Here is a 23,419-nt window from a genome sequence, read left to right on the forward strand (position 1 = left end):
TCCTGCTCCAATCTCCTGAACGGGGTCGCAGAGTTTTGCAAGACCTCACAGAATGCTACAAGTCTAAGAGTTGGCTGTTTGCGGAGCACACATTCGCCCCCTGCGTGGAGCTGCCCTCCGCTGCACCTCTGGATCCTTGCCCTTTGCACGCATTCCCAGCTCTCCACCCCTCACTTTCCCAGCCCAGGTGTTGTGCCCCAGCCTGGACATCCCTCCCTCTTTTCCCTTGGTCAGTAACTATGTGACCAGAAGACCCTCCACCCTACCAAGCCCAGAAAACCAAAATAAAACCCTAACAGCCTTAGGAGATAAAATTGTGAGTAAGATACAAAAATTAGGGGACAATCACTTACAGAAATGAGGGAAGGGATATCCTGAGATGAGACTGGAATGAATGAATGAATGAGTGAATGAGTAAAAGGTTTAATCTAATCATCATAATTACTAATATTTAATAATTTATATAGCATAGAGTTTCAGAATATTGAAAGAAAACTGTAACATCAGACCCCAAATGAAATAGAACATTTAAATTAAATATTCAAAGTAGACGTCAGAAGCTTGGTGAGAGGGAAAGCCCCTTATACCCGGAAGGTGGAGTCAGAAGCTCCCTGCCTGTCACAGACATCACTCTGCTCACAAACACTCCTGCTGGTTCCCCTTCCAGACACATGGTCTCCTCCCCTTGACATTATGTGTGGCCACATGACTTGCTTTGCCAATGAAATAGTAGCAGAAGTGGCGTGTCACTTCCAACAAAAGCTTTAAGAGTGAGTACCTGCTCCACCAAGCTCTCTCTTTCCCTCTCCCTCAAGCGGAGGGCCGGCCGTGTCCCAGATCAGAGCTGTGTGTCAGCGGCGGTCCCGGCCAGCCTTCCAGAGGCATATAACATGAGCAAGAAATACACCTCAGTTGCTTTAAGCCTCTGAGATTTGGGGGCTCTTTGTTACCTAGCTTACTGTAACTATCATGCTGTCACAGAGCAATAAATTTAACTCTAAGATTTCAGCCACCGAGGAGGAGAGTAGAATGGTACATGCCTGTCTGATCCTCCTCTTTCCTGAGAGAAGAAAATGCACAAGTGCATTACGAGCTGGGGCTAAATCTCAGAACTGCTTTGTCTGGATTTTTAAATAGGACACAATGGGGAACATATTAAATTAGTCACAGAAAGGGGACTTTTCTGCCCTTCGATATTCTAATTGAGAAGTAGCGACACTACCTCCCTTGCAGAATTGGGGTGAGAACTAGAAACGAGGTGGGGGACTTTTCCGGATCTCTGATTGGCCTTCGCTGACCCCCGATGACCTGTCTCTATGACCTACCTCAGGCCACAGTAGCCTGTTGTAGTGGATAAGGAGAGGGATTGCACATAAGTTGTCATCAATACAACAGCTGAAGTTTGCAAATGCTGTGATTATTTATAGGAACAGAAGCGGATTAAAAGTTATCACTCTTATTACTCTCATTCAGAATTGAGGTTATCTCGAGAGAGAGAGAGAGAGAGAGAGAGAGAGAGAGGGAGAGAGAGGGATAATGTCCCAGCTCCAGAGCTGTGAACACACGACGTGACATCATTGACCAGGTGCGCCCCTGCAGAGGAAAGCACCAAGGACCACAGCTCCTATGAGATGACTGAGTTGGATGTAGTAATGCCCAGAGTTTACTGTCAATCTCCCAGGTTCCCTGACCCAGAACTGGAGCCCACTTATTTGCCTGGAAGAATTTGGTTTGCTCATTTCCTGGAGTTATGAAGCGAGAACGACGCAGACGGCAGGAAAATCAAGAGAATCTCCATCAGATCCTCACTTTTACATGATAGAATTTCAGGGAAAAAAATCAAATTAAAACATTCATCCAATTAGTAAAATATATGGGTAGAAATGAACCGTTTTTGGATTTTGCTGACTTCCGCGATCCCTTCGGAATTCAATTCATCATCTTTGCCAACGTCAAATCTACCAACTCAGACCCCTGTGCCTAAGTTAATAATATTTCAACTGGAGAATTTGGGAGAGTTGTGAAATTCATAAAAGAGATATTTGAAACTCTTCATAATTATGCCAAGTATATCTAGATTTATCAGAACCACCTGTATTTGGGGGTGAGAAAATGTCATCTTTAACAGATAAGTTAATTAGTCCAGTAGCCTGAGCATTGACCAGGGAACCAGAAAGTTAGCCTAGTTTCTCCTCCCAAAGTCTTAAGTTACTGAAATGTGACCACAGGCATCTCCCCCTCCCAGGCCCGCGACAGCGACTCGGTGACCAGGGGATGCCTTCCAAGAAAACACCTTTTGAAGAATTATAGGTACTAGGCAGATTCTCTCTTCAAGGTAAAGCTAGCTGCTTCCAGGCTGATGGATTCTTCAAGTGGCAAAGGCAGGAGGCTCTTCTGACAGCAGGAAAGGGCAGATCTTAAAGCCTCCATCCAGAGCCTGGTACACTTCCAAGTGCTGAGCCCAGGGATTTATCCAGACAAAGGGCTCCCCTCTGCAGTGAACGTTTCATCTGCTTTATGAATGAATTACAGGCAGTAAGGAAGGGCAGATATCAAAGTGCATCTCCCTATAGAAAGCTATTAATAATAATCTTTATTAAGCTTCTATTTGATGTTGTATTTCCCTATCTTCAAAATTTTTATCAGACCCACTTTAGGAATTAAGATCCTTTCACATTGACTATTGTGGGATTTTATTTTAATTTTCCGTTTTTTCCTTTTCTTTATGTGGAATGCTGCGGAGAATCAGATATCATGCTTGAGAATTATAAGTTATTATTGAAATTTAAGGCGGTGTACTTTCGAGCTTGGGTATCATTGCTTTATTATTTATTTAGAAGTATTGAAACATTTGAGTTAAAATTAAAAATGTAAGATATAAATTCATCTTTCTTTGTTTATTCAGAATGTTTTATTGCACACCTGTTCTGAGACGGCCACTGCACTAATCTTCAGAAATACCAGAAAGAAATACATGTATTTTTTCAGAGTTTTTTTTTACCTCACAGTCCCAAACTCTTCATAATTTCTTACATTTGAAAAGTTCTATGCAACTCCAAAAACGGTTTCCTCTTCTCTCTTTTCTGTTTTACGTGTATCCCCAAGATCTCAGTTGACACCAGAGACTTCTGTGGTTAATATGCTTAATTAATATCTGTTAGCCAACCTCCTTAGACCATCGTCTATAAAGTACATTTATAGGACTAATTTGTTTTTACTTTCATTTAGGTGCGCTAATGCAAATTAAAGACATTAACTAATCAGGCATGAGAATAATTTATAAAGAAAAAGAAAGGGGCATGTCTTTTCCAACATAAAGTATACGGAATTGCTACAGAAATGGCCCAAGTGAGCCCTACTGGTTTATTCAATAAGGGTCCTCTCAAATTCCATCTGTGAACATTTGGTCAGTCCTTTTATGGAAAAAAGACATTTCTCCAGGTTCATATTAATTTTTGTGCACATCTGCACATTCACCTAATCCCTGCCCACATACCACTTCAATTAAAATTAACGGAAGTCAAATCCTTGAGTGGTTTTAATTGCAATATGTAGATTATAAATGGCGCCCATCTTTAACCACACAAAAATGATTTCTTTCCTTGGCCTCTCTCTCAGGAATAATATTGAAGCAAAGGGTTAGTTATTGTGGAAGAATTTTCATTTATTGTGTTTCAGCTCCAAATGATACTGAGACCTAGCAGTGGGCAAAAGGCCAATGAAAATTAATGCAAAAGTACAATTAAGGAATATTTTAAAGAAATGCCTTTTCATTCTATTCAAGGGCAGACGGTGATGTGCGTTGCCAGAAAGAGGATAATGTTGGGCATGCTTTAATGAGGCAAGCATAATTATATGTCAGCTCTATAAATGATGCAGGAAATGGCTTCTTCTCTTAAGTAGGTTAAATATTGTCCTTACAGCTGGTTTACAATAGTCACAAAATACTCCTCTCACAGATTCCTCAGAGATACACTTTAAAATGGATTGTATCCAAATTATCTGTCCTTTAAACTAGCAGAGTAAGATTTAATGTTCTCTTATTTCATTTATGGGCATACCCCACGACTGCATTTCGGCTTGCTAAACATTTTCAGCCCCGTGCTGATCTACTGAACCTTATTTATATACTCAAATTAAAACAATAGGTAAGATCACTATTAAGAGTTCTGCTTTGGTTTGTTTGTTCTGTTCAGAGCAAAAATTTCTATGTCTGCACCTCCTTAAAAGCAACAAGTAATTGACTCTCGGTCAATTACAAGCAGAACCGCTACTACACACTATCAGCATTTTTATCTTAAAGAAGTCATTACCGTGTCTCAAATCATAAGCTAAGATAAATAGGATTGGCCATTGAAACAGAAAATATTAAGAAAGAAAAAGTCAAAGATGACACCCAGAAATGTCAATGAGGTTAATCACGCTTAGAAAAGATGACCCTAACCTTCAGAACGCGTCAGAGCTGGAGTTGGAGCATGGGTTTTCATTTTACTACTGTATAGCCTGCTTCACAACTACCTGGACAAATACAAAACAAGAATTACAGTGCACCATAAGTTATTTTAATATCCCGTAGTGGTGCGTACTTCCAATGAAGTCCCAAGACTATTATTATAGTTCTCTGTTTGTGTGAAAATGTCAAGTTGTTTCGAGTGACTACATACACTAAATTATATATAACTGTTACTTTATAGCTAATAGGCACTAAAATTACTTTAAAACAGAAATGTAAAGTTATATTTTCATCCTTTTTGACAGACAATAAAGCTTATTTATGAGATACAATTTTTCAAGCATTAAAACATCTCATGTTTACAAAAACATTAAAAAATATTATTACTTGATATTTAAAAGAATGAAAAAAGCAAAACCATTAGGAAAGTATTTGTCCTGCTCGGCAACTTCTCTCTTCTGTCAAACTGTCATAACTTCGTTTATGAACGTTACGAGTTTAAATACTTTTAAAATTAAAAAGATTTGCAGGTTCAAACAGAGGCCAGTGATTTAAGGTCTGTCTTGTTTCACCATGCGTTGGCACAAAATCCTTTCATACGTACTTTATGTGAAATGTTGACGTGATAGATCGTACCTGTGTGTTTTCATCTGGATCCCAAGACATGTCCTTTGATTGTCCTATGGCTGCGTCACTGGTTGGAGTTTGGTTTTGCTCGTAAACAAAGTCTCTCATTTCTTCTTCTGCAGGGGGACTAGGCTGCATGATAAGTCCTTAGGCTTCTGCTTCCTCCAATCCATCCATCCATCCACAGCGCTGGTGGGAAATGAGCAGGTAGAGCGCAGCACCTGCTCTTCCCCTGTGAGACTGTTCATGCTATTGAGGAAGAAACAGAGAGAGGCAAAAGCCCTCCCAAAGTCCCACAGCTCCTCGTGGCATGCTTTGCCCTTTGCACAATGCTAAATGATGATGCCAACTGGCCAGGGGTAGCAGTCGACCCCCAGAGACAGGTCCCGCCTGTAGGATTGATACTGGAAAGTCAGTCCACCCAGAGGCTGACACTGACCGCTCTGGCTTCTGGGGTCATGGCTACTGCCATGCACTGGTACCAGTGCACCAGAGCACTGTACCAGTGCTCTCTCAGCAGATCACGGGCTGCCCTGAGCCTCTAACCAGCTCCTGGGAAACGCTGGAAGCATCATGCTCTGTATGGGGGATGGCTTTGTTCCGGGCAACACATGAGGAGTCGGGGCCTCTGGATCTAAGGGCGCCCGACTGTAAGTCCAAAGCCAAATGCAAGGGAAAAAATACAATAACAAAGGATTCCAAGAAAAGTAATCCTTCCAGAGGGACCTGCAGGAAAATCACTTTACAGGGGCGCTGGGTGGACACGGGGCTTGGGGCTGCCCACCATCCATGCCCTTCCCAGCAGCACCCAGATTTCCTTTAGAAGCATTGCTTCCTCCCTCCCAGAAATCTGAAAATAGGGGCTCTGGAGTTTTGTCCTGAGAACAGAGGTGTCTCCATCATGTCGGACGCCCCTGCTGGGAGAACGCCCTGGGCTTCTTGTTTTCTAGGTTTTGGAGGAGACTGGCTCATCTTCCAGCCTTCCCACCAGTTCCCTGGGGCCTCCAGATCCTGCCAGGAAATTCCCTTTTCGCTTTCAGGGACCAGAGCTGTTTTGCTCACTTTCAGCCAAAGAAGCCGTACCCTCTGTGTAGCCCTGGCATCTTTCTCCACCGTAAGCTTCGTGGCAGGATGGCAGCCTGGCATCCTTTGTGTCTGAGCTTCACACAGGGAATGGAGACCTCCTGCTTCTCCTGGCTCTGCTGCCTAAAACCTGACCCACGTCCTCTGCAGAGCCCATGTCTCAAGGCATCCACTAATGAGGGAGCACCAAGTCCCCAAACCTCCCTCCCAACAGCTGCTGGGAGCCCCCCCCCCCCCGCAGGCCTACAGCCACACTGAGTCTATTTCAGACTGCAGGTTCAAAGCCCCTTCCCACTGCTTCTGCCGCTATGCCCTTTGCTAGCAGGATATGGGGTTTCCTTGCCTGGAAGATCAATATTCTCCTCTAACCGCCAGTGGTCCCTCCGCCCAGGATCCTCCCGGGACTTTGCCACCAGGAAGTTGTTCTCATGGCTTTGCGTTCCGACCCGCCTCCTTCAGTGAGCCCAAGTCTTCCTTCTCATGGAAGGAGAGTGAAGCCCTGAGGATCAGAGCCCGGACCACCATCTGAGCAGCAGAGGGCTCCAGCTTGGGGAGGCGCCCCCTCCAGGCAGCAGCTCAGCTCTGCAGCCCAGGGTGGGAGTGGAGTCTGGGCTCTAACACCATGGTCTCTGCAGGAGGCCCAGCAGCAAGCCGGCGGGCAGCTAAACCAGGACACATGTTTAGTTGTGTTTTAAAAGACTCATCTCTGATCACACCCCACAGACTCTGTCCCTCCTCCCCAGGCTTCATTAACTATTAATCCAGCTCACGGGCAGGGGAAAGGGAACCCTTCTCTTCCGTAAAAAAGGAAGAAAAAGATCATAGCCTGGCAGAGTTTTGAAATAAAAAGTGTTAGGAAGACATAAATATTGTCAAACCTATTTAGCAGTTCACCAGGACATGGATGCGCAGGTACATGTGTTTATGTGTCCACACGTACAGGCGTGGGTCCCGGAAGGCAGTGGGTCCTGGGAATGATCATGAACCCCAAATACTCACAAACGTTGCTAAGTAATCCTTTGATTTGGTATTGAGTTAATATTGGGTGAACCTGAGAAGGCAGAGAGATTTACCTGTTGGGTTTACTTGGGATTATGTTCAACCTATAATGGCTGATGTAACAATTTCATGCCCTAATATTTAATGAAAAAAACCCATGCTTTTCTCAGGAGTGATGTAACATATCTTATTATTCATTGACTAGATCAAATGAGGGGCTAATGAATAGATGGCATTAGCCAAGGTGAAAGGTGGTACGATGCAACCAGGTGTCTTCAGAATTTAGGCAAATAAAGGTGTTAACCCAAGTCCCAAGATACAGATGATATTCAAATAGAGGGCTATTAAGTATATCCACTTAATACAAGAAACAGGTAGACTTGAAATCCCTGTGTTCCTCACATCTCAACATCTTCAGAGGTAAAAGGCTGCATCTCTCCTATTCCTGGATGCCTGGAGAGTTGATTGCCCAGGGAGTTTCCCCGTCACCCAGAAGGGATTCCTTCTTTTGAGAACAGAATTCCTCATTCTTGCAGGATCTATTCCATGGGATGCCAGCAGAGCTAACCCTTTCCCCACCAGCACAGGCATGGACCCTGACAGCCCAGGACATCAGTCCCCCACCCTTATAACTGTTCCTATGATTAGTCGTGGTACCCAAGCCATGCCGGTCAGAGCTGTCTCTAAGATGTTAGCTCTCTTCTCTCCAAAACTACCAGTCCTTGACCATGGTGTGAATGGCCATATTTTCTGTTAACTTGGGGGGTGGGGGGAATGAAGCCAAACAGAAGAACACAGAACCCAGAGATGAAAAAGACAGACAAGGTAGATCTCCAAGAACACAGGCTCAACTCTGATCCAGCCAAATTACTTGACCAATGCTGTTGAGTTCCTACTTTCCTGTAGGGAGTTGCAACACGGGATTCAGTCACTTGCAACCAAAAGGATCTTGGCCAAATGCTGTCCTTTGTGAGTGGTCTGTCTCTCACTTCAGCTTCTTTTGCAATTCCACAAACTTCAGTGACCCCAATAGTTAATGCACCTGCTTTTTTTAATCCCCAGCTCGATTTACAGCAATAACCACCAAGAAACACAAGTATACTTCTTTCTTAAGCAAAGTAGGGGAGAGCTTCACTGTAAATAACAAAGGGTGTTGGCTTTCATGACAGTTATCAAATTTATGTTCTTGAAAAATTGAAAAGTAAACTACATCTTAGCAGAACAAGCACTAACTATGAGTTGAGGCTGATTTAGGCCGAGAACTTGTGCAAAATTGAATTTCAAGAGGCTGTGTTCGGAGGCCAGCATTTGCTCTCTGGTGATGGGGACACAGTTGAACCAGAGGGTCCAAATTTGGGGGAACTGGCAGGATATTGATGGCAGAACTTGTCCCAGGTCTTGGAGCACATTATATTCCCAGAGCTATGCTCCAAGCAGCACGGTAAGCAGCCGCAGGGAAGTGAAGACTGCGACATGAGGGAGCTGTCGGAGGTCATCCCAACCGAAGACGGAAGACCCTGTGCTACGGTTTGTCCTTCTGCAGCTGCCGTAGGAGGGACATCGCAGAGAAGGAAAGATACAGGGGAGGGAAAGTGAAAAGAATCAGAGTTTGGGCGTCAGATGAAGAACACAGATCAGTGAGGTTTATCCTAAACCTTGCCCCAAACACACAGAGATTCCCCCAGAGCTGCTGGCTACTCAGCGCTCACCAGTCAAAGGTAGACAGAGAAGTGGACGCCTGCCAACCCAATGTTTGATTCAACAGCTAATTCAAAACCAGGAAACAGCTGGCCGAGGTTGCAGAAGCAAATAACACCTTATTGATCGAAGTGCTGGGCAAGAGACTGGAACCAGGCAAGAGCTTTACAATGAAACTCGTGTTAGTGACTAAATCACTTGTGCCGAACGGGACTTCTGACTGAGGCCATTAGAGGTCCACGCGAGGTTCGTTTCCACCCGGTGGAACTGTTTTTCCCTTCTGAGAAAATTAAAGTGGGGAACCACAGAGAAGCAGACCAGAAGGTCTGAGGAAAGTGTACGAGTGTGTGACACGTGTCATGAACACGGCTGTGCATCAGGAGCTTGGACCTGGGAGTCAGGGTCTGAGGAAGGAGAACGCGAGGCTGAGGGGGGGAAAACGCATGAGTTATTTTCAGTAGACATCTTTTGACTACGCACTTACTTTAGAAGAACTTTATATCCTTCGTGGGTGTGAAGAAATTGTGAGAGCAGCATTTAACTTTTTAAAATTTTTTTATTGAAGTATAGTTGATTTACAATGTTGTGTTAATTTCTGCTGTACAGCAAAGTGACTCAGTTATACGTATATATACATTCTTTTTAATATTCTTTTCCATTACGGTTTACCCCAAAATATTGAATGTACTTCCCTGTGCTATACGGTAGGACCTTGTTGTTTATTTTTTTTTTTTATTTTTTTTTTTTGCGGTACGCGGGCCTCTCACTGTTGTGGCCTCTCCCGTTGTGGAGCACAGGCTCCAGACGCGCAGGCTCCAGACGTGCAGGCTCGGCGGCCATGGCACACAGGCTTAGTTGCTCTGCAGCATGTGGGATCTTCCCGGACCAGGGCACGAACCCGTGTCCCCTGCATCGGCAGGCAGACCCTCAACCACTGCGCCACCAGGGAAGCCCCTTGTTGTTTATTTTTAACTTTTCTGAATAAATCGTTCCTATTTCTATGAAAAAAAATCCCTTAACACACACACACATGCATGCATGCATATACAAGCACATACACACACACACACATGCACGCATACACACCTTCTGTTTGCACCCGGGCTGCTTCTTCATTTGCTTCCAGCTTTCTTTTCTTCCGGTTACATAACCCCAGTGGCTTTCGCCTTCTCTGGGCCCCGCTGTCCAACTGCGTCCTCAGTGTCGTGGCAGCCCCTCCACCTGCTGCTCCGAGCCTGTCCCTCCTGCATTCCCTGATGCCCTGGTCTAAACGTGGTGCCACGTCAGGGCCTGCTGGGTGCTCTGCAGCTGCGTGGGGACAGTTCCTGCTTCCTTACCCCCAGGTTTACTGACAGTTGGCAGCTTGCGCTCAGATTCCAGCCACACCGTGGCCCCTCTAAAGCGTGGACAGCCACTGCAGTGACCAGGGGTTGGCATCCCTGACCTCACTCTCCACGCTAGAGATCCTAGATGGGGCAGAATCCTGCCCCTGAAATGAGAAAAGGTCCACATTTCCTGCTCTGGGTCTTTCTCTCTGTCCCTGACCTCCCTGAAAATGGTGCCTCAGAACTGGTCTCTCCTCCACGCATCACCCTGAGTCCAAGTGTGCACACCTCAGATGTTATTGAACACGCTTGTGCTTGGGAGGCAATGACATGCAGCCCACAGTCACTCCCACGGCCGTGACTCACCCCCCAGAAGAAACCTCCCAGGGGGCCCCAGAGACCCCTCCGACTTTTCTCCTGGACGTGTGACGTCTTCACGCACAGCCTGCATCTGCACTTGATTTTTTTGTGTCAGGTGATAGCTTCTGAGATTTAGTAAAAACCCCAAAATTGATGAGAAGGACTTCTGTTGGCTGATAAGAGAGGTTTCAAAGGAGTTTTAAAGGAGTCCTTTTCATCCAAGTTACTTCTGCAAACATCCTTGAGAAACAAACCAATGCCTTTGAACGGAGCCAGCCACAATTCCTTCCAAATTTCCTGGAAAGCAATATGCACACAATTAAGTGGTAAACCCTATCCAAGAGGGTTTAGGTGTGGGGTCCTCAAGCAGACACAGCGACCTCTTAGGTGACTGTGACCATGGCCCGTTTTGGCGTGAAAATCTGTGCACGGCTCCCTCTGTGTGGCCCAGACACCAATCATAGAGGCCCCGGGCTGTCAACCTCGATGCCACCCAGCCGTAGCTCGGTACCTTTGCTCCACTGGTTGGGCCCAGGCTCCTCCACTCCACTTCATCTGGTCCTGATATGTCATGTCAGCCCCAGATGCAAGCTAAATAAAGACAGATTCCTGATGAAATAAAAAATGGTGTCAGCACTCGCACAGAGCTTAAATTCAGGCTTTTCAGGAAATGTTGAAGATGAATGAGTTAAGGTATTCCCAGCAATCCTGGGCACTTCATCGATCATATGGAAAGCTTTTAAAATGAAGTCACAAATATCTTAAGATGAGAGAATAAAAACCGTACTAGTTCGAGACATTGTTTTTGAAACTTTAAAAGCTTATCACATTAGCCAAAAATACAGCCCTTCACTTGACAGCCTTCAACGGGTAGAATTGAGGGCATGGGCTGCTGCTTCTTACTTTTCTGTACTTTGAGAATTTTCTGAAAGAAGCCCGAGTTTTCTTTGTAAGCAGAAAAAAAAATAAACTGCAAATCTGTCATTAATTATAAAATACTAAGGAAGCTAAGACTCACACAACTTGGAAGAAAACTTCCAGCAATACTTAGGTGATGATACACACCCAGGATGTGATTTCTAGGTTAACAGTTATTTTATTTGCTTACAAATGGGTAAAGTCTAGGGAAAGAACATTTCTCTCTACATATTGCACTTGCCATGGAGATGCAGTAGCGATCTCTCTAGAAAGCACGTTTCTCATGTCGTTTTAGTGTGTAATTGTTCCATATTTAAAATGTTGACTGCAATCGCGGAGGGCAGTGTTTAAAATGCATTCAACGGACACCTCGTCCTTGTGAAAACCAGATATTTGCCTCTGTCCTCTGAGGAAGCTCATGATGAGGAAAACCCGAGGCGTAATGAAGAAGGATGACATCCCAAAATGAACCCAGCTTCATCCCATCAATTAAATAGACTGGATACTAGATATCTTGTTTGATACAGAAATAAAAGAGAATATGTAACTCGAAACGCATGCTGTCCTGTACACAACTGTGCCTTGCAGTGACATGCTTTCATCAGAAAAGGCGATGGAGTATTTCAGCAGTTAAAAGCATGTCTTTTCTCAGCCCTGGAGGTCTGTGGCTGGTAGAATGCTGCTGAGACAAGATTGCCGCCCTCCTGGCTGACGGGCCTCAGAGAGCTTTGATCGGTCGGCACAGGTGAAATATTATTTCAGATCCCCAATGACATTCTGGTGACATCGTCTGATGCAGTGGTCTTAGCAATCCTCATAATATTCATGGGGTAAGTCAACAGACCCCATGAAGACATCTAGTCTGGAGAGTTCATCATGACAACCTCAATATGCTCCAGTGGGGTTCACTATCATTCCCACAGAATAGTAATGACTGAAATGAAATGAACAAAACATTATAATTATGGCAACTTTCCAGTCTGAGGAAAATACTTAAGGTGGTACAACTGCTGACGAGGCGCCTGAACAGTCTCCCTCGGACACGGCCTCCAGCGGCAGCGGGTAAGGCAGGGTCCCTCCAGAACCCCATCAGATGGGCTCCTGGACACCCTTCCGGCTCCTGCCCCAGCCTGGCGCGCCACATTCAGCGAGAGCCACGTTCCCGAGGATGCCAGGACCGGAGCCCCAGAGGAGCTGGGGGCACAGGTGGAGGCCGGGGACACCGGGAAGTAGAAATGAGAGAGAAGGAGGAAGCTGGGTGGTCTGCCCACACGTTGAGGATGAAGAGTCTAGAAGCTCCTGGATTCTTGAGAAAGCCTAGTGCTTACAGAAGAACTCTTTGGGTTTTTTCCTTTTCTTTTTCATTTGTTTCTCCTTTAAAGCTTTCATTGAAAAATAATATTCTAGGGAACCCATTGGTCAAATATGTCACATGCCCTTTTCTGTAGACTGGTAAGAATTTGTCTCAGAGGCAGAATTGAAATTCATTCATTTTAAACCTATCTTCTCCTGACAGAGGACAGTCAAGTACCAATGCCTAAAATCATCAGTACTGCGTAACTCTTAATGGCGTGGTGACACGTGATAATGGGCACTTAACACTTGGCCTGAATCCCGTTAATATATGGTGATGGAGGTTATTTGGGGCCTGAGCCTGAGCAGGACAGGCTTACTGGCCAAGCACTGACATCAGAAGCAACTGTGTGAGGCCATTTCCTTGTGTGCAATTCACACTTGTCATCACCACGGCCGGCCACACTGGACATCCAGGCAAGGACTCCTCTTAAGGTCACCTCATTAGTCAAAAGTCCATTGGAGCTTCCAGAGGAAGGGAGCATGTAGGACGCAGCAAACTCCTGGGATGGATCAGCTATTTATTTGCAGATAAAAACTTTTTCAGTTCAGAAGCAAACTAGAGGCAGGGGAGAATCATTTAAAATAGCTCAGTCACACAAAGTCATCTGAAAGGGAAAAGTGGGCCAAACCACCCGGCACGGAAGCTGAACCCCAGTGAATGTGTACAATTTCCCGAGTTAGGGATTTCTAGCACGAAGGGGTAGGCGCATTCCATCTCTGGAAGTTTAAATTCATGGGGCACGATTTGTCAAAATTGAAAGGAAATAACGGGCCATGCTCCCTGAGACAACCTCTTCCCGATGATGAACACGGTGCCCATAGGAGGCTTAAAGGAAGGGGAGGCTCCCCTCCCTGGAAAATGCCAGAAGCAGAGGGGAACCCATTCCACGTCAACCAAGGAACAAGTCATGGGAGACCAATTTGATTGCACTTCCCTGATAGAATTTCAAGAACCGCCAATGCTGAGTGCAATACACATCTTCCGGTAAAAGTTTAACAAAGCATTTGACAATACGATCTATTAGATTGCAGAACAGACTTCCAAAAGAAGTTGTGGGAGTGAGCTCTCTGGGGACCTTTCAAATAAAACAGGACAAGCCATTCGACGAAGCATGTTGCAGAGAACAATTTTTTTTTCACTATGTTCCTTGATTTAACTGGGCCACTTAATATTTTCGGGGTGAAAATAAGATAAGCACCATTGAAACCAGTCCTCTTTCCAGAGGAAAACGTCATCAGAAACATGGGTTTGTTGATACACTTTTCGGTTTTTATCCCTTGCTTACACATAAGAAAAGCGGGCTCTTCTCAGATGACCCCACTTCCCTGAGATAACGAGAACCCGAGCCCACCAGCCATGCCCACAGAAGGCAGAGGAAGGAATTCACCAACGCTGGCCGAGGCCACAGGCTTCTCCACCAGCAACCAAGGGATCCAGCAGTGGGATCCCACACACCGTGCCTTCCACCTGCAGCTCCACAGCCACCCCAGCAAGAATGTTAGCAACCCGGGATGCTCTCTCCCAAAAAATAACACAGAATTGTCACCGTAGCTTGACAATTCACACAACAGGCACACAACGTGGTCTGAAACCCCTTAAACCCCCGTGTCCACTATGATAAAATATATAACAGGACATCATTTTCTATCATTCTTTCCTTTAACCAGCCGTACAAATATTTATAAGCAAGAAAACTCCAAAACCGCGTTTGTCTAAGATACAAATACTAATTGCTTCCCTAGTCGCACTCTACTACTTTTGAGGAGGAAAAAAAATGATTTTGTTTAAAACCTTGCTACAAAATATATGCAGAATTTGTTTTCCAGTGAACGCCTAATAAGGCTACCTCTTAAGTCAAGATATGTAAAAAATTACCCTTTTCACAGCTGATAAAATACAAATTAATCCTTAGAGGGTTTAACATGTGCCTATGTACTACTTTCAAATCTGAACGTACCATGGCAATTAATATGGCTTCCGTTAGCCTGTGAGGAAATCAGTAACTTTACCTTTGAAACTAGAAATAAATGCAAAGTTGACCCTTTTTGAAACGCCTCCTACCTGTGTGTGTGCAGGAGCCCGCGTTTGCTTGCAAACGTGCTACTAGAAGTGTGATTGGATGCCCTTCAGAAGATCACAATTGCCACAGCCCCTCTGTAGTGGTAGCATTGCTTCCAGAATCAGTTTGAGTTCCAAAAGCTTTAAATTGTAGTGTCTTCAGGGTATGAAATAATGTTGTTTGTATGCAACTGCAAGTTCAGTTTATTATGAGAAATGCAAACATTTTAAAAATTAAAGAAACATTTTTCTTTGTGTTCACAGTTCATTGTGTTAGTTTAACCCTGGCACTTAACCTCCACAGTTCAGTTTATAAACTCTCCTTTCATTTGTTTTTGCATGCATGCAGACTTAACCCTTGGTTACCCAGCTCTTTTTTCGAGTACCAGTAAATGAAGGCTTTTGAGAGCAAACGTGCATTTCTCCCATCTCCCGGAAGTGTGTAAGTTGGTAGGCTACACAACTATGTAATTACGTTGGCAGAAATTTGATTATTCCTCACTTTTAACGCACCATTCTTAGAAAGCCACTCAGGTCTATTTTTAACCTTCATTTATTTAGCGTACGTATTTCAGTTTTCTAAACTGGATTCAAGGCATCTGAGGCCATAACAGCTTATAACCTAAGCCAGACTGAAGTTGAAATCTGTGTCGTAATCTCATCCAATCACACTCCTCTTTGTTGATACCAAGCATTTTCCAAAATGAGCTTCCCATTTATTTTTTCATCTGGGACTCAAAATTTTAGTCTACAACGAAAAGGGTCATCTCATTGTCTTCTTCAAAAATAAACCCTTCTAATTATCACAGTGCTTATTCTTTAAGTGCCTGGTAATCGGGCAGGCTTGACTCACAGTTTTTAAGGCCGGGATGTCTGTTGATACTCTGCTTTTGTGTATTCATCAGCAAAAGTCTATAGAGTTTCCTGTAATGGTCTCGGTTTATTTACAGTTTCGCCGTCATATTTGTTTAGGCTAAAAGAACGCCTCTGCGGAGTTAAGGAGAGCAGCCCTCTTTGCTCTGAGAATTATGTCACCTCTTCTGTCCCATTTCAGCCCATGGAGCTCTTTTGACAGACAGCACGAACAAATCTGCATAAGGAAAAGTAAGTGACAGCTGGGGTCAGACTGTCTCTGTTTAATGACACTGCCAGTTACACATTTTGAATTGTTTAAATATGAGTCTACCGCTTCCACAATCATCATTTCACTGGTTCCACTTTTCATACCCAACAGCCAGGACACTGACACGTAATTACACACTTGCTGATGGTATCGCCGGTGCCGATAATTAAAACTGCCACCCGAGGATTGCGATTGCTAGTCTACAGCTGGGATGTTGTCAGGAGACAACAACTGCAGCAGCTTTTAACGCCGTCTCCTTACAGGTGGACCTCTGGTCCCGGCGCTGGAGGAACCGGCCGGCCTCCACACATCATTTGCAACGTCTCACACAAATGAAGAAAATCTATTAACAATCCAGTAAGTGGAATACAAACACGATGACCCAAGGGTTAAACTGTCTGCTTGGACCCAGGAGTTGGATCTGTTAGGTATTGTTCTTTTCTTCCCCTCTTGTGGCTGTAGTTACCGAAAAGATCACCAAATGGTCTCCCGCCTCTGAGTACAGCCTCACGTTTTCACCTGTGAAGTTGGAGAGGCGGCAAAGACAGTAGAGCTTGGCTAACTGCTTGAATCCATGGCTGGATCCAAATTTTAAAAATAGGGGCAACTCTGGGGAAAAAAAGAACTTTAACCCCTTCCAAGTTCTTAACTAAAACTAGGTTTAATTTCTTGGGAGGAAATGAGATGGAGACAGAAAGAGACTGAGGGTGGGGACATTCAAACCTCTTGGCGGGTTGAGTGTAATCCCCACACTTCTGCCCAAGGATGTGGTCCTGCTGGTGGCATAACATCTGGTGGCTTCTGACATCCAAGTTTCTCCTCCCTCCGTGCAGGGACAGACAGAGGGGGCAGAAGAGCTGCTAAAATAATCTAAATAGGGCGGCAGGGACTTCAAGAAAGACAGGAGCCGTGATGAGTAGACACGAGCTGTGGGTTTATGAATGTTACACATTAAAATATTAGAAAGAAGTAACTGGAAGAGTTAAAGCTGCCACAGACAAGTGATAATCCAAATTTTAATAGGCCCCGACAGCATGAGAGAGAGAGGCAGCTTTGCCTGGAATGAACTATATTTATACAATTCAAAAATGAGCAATTTATTCATTGTATTAGGCCGAAACCTTATCGTCACATGGGTCTGTGTGTCTTTCATGGACTGCCTGCCTTTCAAAATAACCTCCCGGCACATCTGCCCTGGGAAAATGAAGACAAGACCACTACCTGCTCCCCGAGCTGAGCTCGGGAGGAAGCGTCACACGGCAGAATTAAAGCTACTTGTGCAGGAGAGGTTCTCCCCACACCCTCTGCTAGGCTCACCTGCCATCCTGGTTTTCTGGACTGAGGCGTCTCGAGGACTTCAGACATTCATGCTAAAACCAGAAAGTCCCAGGCCACCCAGATCGAGTTGGTCAGCTGCCTACACCACTCCATTACATCAATGAGAAAGTCGGATTGATTTCTTTTTTTTTTTTTTTAACCTTTTCAAACCCTACTGCAGAATCACCGAATTACATATGCGGGGCTAATCGAGCTAGAGCTGGACACCTTTATCCCGGAAGTAACAGGCATGTACTGGGCGGGTCTGAGCACCAGGCATAGTCTAAAAGCTCCCATTTCAATCTATTGTAATTTAAAATATCTTAACATTAATACCAGGAGGATATTTATTTATTTAGAGGAAACACAGGTTTTCAGAGGGTGTTTGCTCTTTGGGCTGGATGGACAGCCACGGTTCAGCTCACACCTGGAGCGTATTTCTGTTTGCATTTGAGCAGTGCGATCCAGCCTACTTTCCTGTCCCCCCTTCAGGCCACAGAGGAGGACGTGCCCAGGGACACCTCACAGCTTCTCTAAGATCCAACCTTCCTCCCTGTGTCTTCCCCTCCGGAGTCCGAAGTCTGCCAGCGATTCTGCTGGAAGGCAGCAAGTGTGCCCAGGGCAGGCGAGCCTCAGCTTTTCCCTGCCCTGTGGTCACCAGGAGGCCTGGTGGCTCTTATCTATAAACGGTGATAACGTCGGCTTTCACAGCCTGCCATGAGGGTTAACGTGACCTAACAAATGTGAAATACGTGGTCGTGCTTCCCAGCTATCAGGTGATCTGCTGACAGTTTCGTGGTTGAATAGGAAAAGTGATGGGACTGTTTCATACACACCACCTCACAGATTCACAATTTCTATTATGATTGACTCAGAAATCTCCTTAAGTTCTTACTAACTGGTGTTTTCTTAAAGTGCGCGCCCTGGAGGAATCTCACTGGGCAGTTCTCAGGTAATATTCAGGAAACAGCGCCAACACCTCGCCTAGAACGTTTTCAAACTAATTGTGTGTCGGTTACATTCATCACACGGATGTTTATTGCTGCAATTATGCTGTGTTGTCTCCCCAATACCCAAAATGTATCCATGACCCCAAAGTTCAAATTTTTAAATAATTTTAATAGTTAATAATTGTGTTAATATTTACTAAATATAAAGTAAATTTATTATATTTTTAAAATAAAGAGTAGTTTTAATATTTATCACTGTTTAAACTTTTAAAACGAAACTAATGACCTAGCTATTCCGGCACAGTGAATGTAAATAATGAACCGACTTCAACACAAGCATACGTCATAAAAAGTGAATCTGCAACAGAGGATGTCTATCAAGCATCCAAAATTGTCAAGAGCTATTAGGAAGTAAGATGAGGATTAACTGAAAATTGACTCTTATTGACCTGCCAATCTGTGCATCGCTAGATCCAGTGTCTTTGATAAAACAATCGCAATTAGTGGCATGAGGGCAACAGGGGGGAAAAGAGACCAAAACTGCAGAAACGGCGCTCAAGAGCAGAGCTTTCCTTGCAGAAATAGGTCAAGTCACACTTATTGAGAAGTGTGTAAATCTGGCCACTAGTTAGATCTTATGGTCAGGAAATGAGAAGAAGCAATGGGCGAAATTCCTCAGTGACGTCACTCTGGGATGTCACTGATATTAATGGCGGTTATCCTCACCTGTGTGCTCTCACAGGCATCTTGCTGCACGGTTGGGCAAAGCCCCCTCGTATGCAGAGCTCAAACCAACTCTGCATTCGTGTGAGAGGCACACTGGACAGCACGCTGCCCCCAGAACACACAATGGACAACTCAAGAGTCAGCAGGGACATCTTGAGAACTCATGCTGCAAGAGAAGAGATGTTACATTTATTCCATAATTACCTGCTGAGCAGTGATACAGACCAGAGGAGGAGTGTGGAAGCCCGCTCTGCTGGGGCAGACGAGAGGTCGCATCTGAAGCCTGATTTATACACACTGTTCGCTCTTGGGGAATTGAGGGCCTCTGGTCTTGACTCCAGCTTGAAGAATATAATAAAAATTGTGCATATTATCAAGTCACAGAGGCAAACTATGTGTGTTATGCAAAGAAAAGAACAACAGTGTTCTGTTTTCCCACACTATGAGACAGTAAGTTCTTCATGTGAGTTTTTGAAATAAAAGATGAAATTAAAAAATTTTTCTTTGTGATACTAAAATGCCATTAAAAAACACTGTCTGCTTTTAAAAGGCTTACTGAAATGACCTAACAGAGGGATATACTGAGTATTTTGAACAGCTAGCTCAAGCTTAGCACTTTAGGACTAAAATTCCACATGTTAATACTGAAAAAAAAAAAAGGTTAAAATTTCTCAGTAAGACCAAACTGAAGAGTAAACAGCTTATTTGTCAGAAGTTTGAGTCTTTCCAAACACTTGATGCTTTTTTGCACTATGAACAAAAGAAATTAATGCTATATTTTAGGAGGCATATTTGCAAACCACATGTAAATATAGAAACAGCATGACAAAATATTTTTCAGATCCAAAAGCAACCAAATTCTCGGTTTCACCACTGTTTTCCCCAAACTGGAGCATTCAATCTTCTGCAAGAATAACTCTGAGGCCCTGCGGGTTTGGTTCCAGACCAGCACAATAAAGTAAATATTGCCATAAGACAACGCACACAGATTTTTTGGTTTCCCACTACTGTACTGTAGTGTATTAAACATGCAATAGCCTTATGTCTAAAAAAACAGTGGACATACTTTCATTTTAAAATAATGCTGTTGGGAAAATGGTGTCAGTGGACTTGATCAATGCAGGGCTGCTACAATCTTCAATTTGTAAAAAACACAGTATCTGCAAAGTGCAAAACCGTGAAGCGCAATAAAACGAGGTACGGCTGGACTTAAGAGTGCTGCAGGCTCAGGGACCCAGCGCCTAGGGAACCCAGGAGTCCTCAGTGAGAAAACAGCCACCTCTCTCCAAGGGTTGGTCGGATCCACACTCCACAGGATGAGCAGACCTGTGATCAAGGTCATGGAAGCTCTTGACATCATCGGTTCATGTTACACTTGGAATCCCAGCCAGGAGCAATGCACAACTCATTCCCAACAAAAGAAATTGTAGGTTAAGATTTTCTGACTCAGAATGTAAAAGGCTGAGAAAAGAAACTGACTGAAGGTTCAACTACTGAAGGCTTAGCTCTCTTTGCTACATATCAGGTATCTTTGTTAATACCACTGCCCTCACTGATGTGTACCTAGGAAGTGTCCTTGCTGAAAGAAAACATAACGTTTTATAAATTAAATTGGGATGCATTATTTTCTTTAACCCAAACTCCAGCCCCTTTGCTCTATCCATGGAATTGGGATGATTCTGTGCACTGGAAATCTGGGCACTTCTGAGCCTTAAACAGTCAAACAGCGAAGACGGGCCCCAGTGCCCACATTTAGGTCACTCAGAGACGCAGCTGAGCAAAAACTACACATGTGACTGTGCATTTGTGAATTTTATGGGCCTTTTCTTTTTGAATCTGGCAGTCAAAGTAGCCATCCCGCCAACTCGAAGATCTCCAGGGAAAAGAGACGCATGTGCCTAAGCGCAGAGAGTCAGAATAAAGCCGTTAGCATCTGGGTCTGATGCGCTGTGGGCCCGCTCTCTGTTTTGCCGTGCCGAGCTCTCCCAGCTCTGGGTACCATCAAGCAGCAGGCGTTCTGGCCTCTGAGACACATGGTGCCCCAAGGTTGGCTCTGGGACAGGTCGGCCCCAAATAGAGACCTCGCATGCAAACAACTAAGAACAACAATAACAAATGGACAACAACACACAGGCCATCCCCTGTAGGAAAGGGGAAGACGCGAGGCCTTTACACTCACAGCCGCCCTGTGATCAAGCTGTGAATCCAGGGCGCTCCCTCCCGCCAGGACGCCAGGGGAAGAGCGGAGGGTCAAGAATGGACCACCAGCCCTGAGCTCCTAGGGGCTTCGTTTTTCTAAAATTGTGAGTGGGGGGTCCCTGGCCAGGGGTGAGGTGGGCCCAGCTGTGTGACTCCTGGCCCAGGCCCTAGAAGGGACGCTCCCGTCGGCATTAACGTCTCTTTCCACGCTACCCTGGTGCCACCCAACCTTCCAGCGGGCAGGGGGTTCACACAGAGGCAGGGATGGGAACGTTGGGGGATGGAAAGAAGGAAGGCTCGGAGTCCAAACGCACACATATTCCAAGCAAGGGACTCAGGGCACAAGACAGCCGGGGCCCCGGGCCGTGGAGCTGGTGTCGGGCCAAGGGCTCAGACTGGGACACGGAGGGGCAACGGGACAGGGGCAGCTGAAGGCCTGCGGGGGAGCCGGCCGTGTGCTGCCAGGGACCCCATTGCCCAGGGCCTGCCGTGCCTCGCAGCTCGGCGTCACGATGGGGAAGGAACAGCCCCTTGAGAGCTGCTTACCCCCCAGGACCCCAGTCCTCTCCAGATGCCCCGTGTTGGCCAGCCTGGCGACGAGCAGAAGCCGCGTTAGAAGCCCCCTAGCAGACTTCTCCCCAAATGGTACTTACGAGCAGCATTTCTACACTGTCCAAAAAGCTTCCATATGAAATCAGGTGGTGCTGTCCAGAGCCAGACATTCCAGAACAGCAGGGATACTTCCTCAGACGGAATTTATTTTAATTATATTTAACACGATGACCGCAGTGGCCACTGTGTGGGGGAAAGACAGTCTCCCCTGTTTACCAACGGGAGACGCAAGTCAGAAGCTGATGGAGGATGGTACTTCCGAGGGTCTGTCTCTTAGGGCCAGGGTTTCTTCACTTGACTAATCTTTTCCTTCCCCTCAAATAAACTCCATAAAGATCCTCTTTAAAGTGCATGGTGGGCTTCCCTGGTGGCGCAGTGGTTGAGAGTCCGCCTGCCAATGCAGGGGACACGGGTTTGTGCCCCGGTCAGGGAAGATCCCACATGCCGTGGAGCGGCTGGGCCCGTGAGCCATGGCCGCTGAGCCTGCGCGTCCGGAGCCTGTGCTCCGCGACGGGAGAGGCCACAACAGTGAGAGGCCCGCGTAGAGCAAAAAAAAAAAGTGCATGCTTAAAAAAAAAATTAAAAAGTGCATGGTGCACACGCAGTCCCAACGTCCTAAGAACAGTGGTAGCACTGCCACCACCATGAATGACACACCTCACACTTGCAGACAGCTCAGGATGACGTGTCCTGCCTCTTACAGTTGGCCTGCCTCTCTCCACCATCACCCCTATTTTGCAGAAGGACAGAGGAAGCCAAGGGGCAAAGGTAGGCAGCTCTCAGGGAGGAGGTCAGAAGAGCAAGCCCTACGGAGACGCCCCTGTCGGAGATCTGGGCTTTATCCCGAAGCAACCTTGACTCCATGTGAGTAGATTACTGAGATTCCTAGAGCAGGAGATACAGAGATGGAGAGACACAGAGATCTGTAGAGAGCAGGGTTTGTGAGGGATCTGTTCTCTGTGAAATAACAGTTCCTTGCGGTCCAAGCAACTTAGCAGCTGTTCAGAGCGAACGGGGCAGGCGGTGCGGGGAGAGGGCACTGAGTTCTTGAGAAAGAAACTCCATTTGGACCAGTTGGCTCCGAAGTGGCTGGTCGGCCTGCCCAGCCCACAGTGAAATAGAGATCAGGATTGAAGCAGTCAACATTTTCCCTCCGTCACATGAACAGACAGACCCGCTGTCCACAAACACTGGGGCCCCTGCAGGTTCAGGCTTGGGCTGGAGAGAAAGTTGCTGTCTACAGACTCTGCTTCCCCCTGTGGCCTGTGCCCCACGCCCTGACCCCCTGGGAGAAGGCCACCCGACCCCACCTTCCCGATCTCAGGGCCCAGGAACCAGGCCGGGTTGGGGGCTGATTCAGTGACATGAAGGCCTTGCCTGACCCACCTCCTGGCGCATGGAAAAGTTCCAGAGCTCATTCATACTATGATGTAAATCGCTTATATCTTCCCAAATGCATTTACCTTTCGGAGGGCAGCAAAGTTTTAAGCTAAAGACGTATGTCCCTAAAAATCAGGGGAAGAGTCAGACTTTCCTTCATTTCACGTATAATCAGCCCAAAGGTTCCCAATACTCCCTGAAGAAGTGACACAGAGGAGGCCGGAATGACCCTGG

This window comes from Grampus griseus (assembly GCF_964374135.1).
Source record: "Grampus griseus genome assembly, chromosome: 16".
In the NCBI taxonomy this organism is placed as follows: domain Eukaryota; kingdom Metazoa; phylum Chordata; class Mammalia; order Artiodactyla; family Delphinidae; genus Grampus; species Grampus griseus.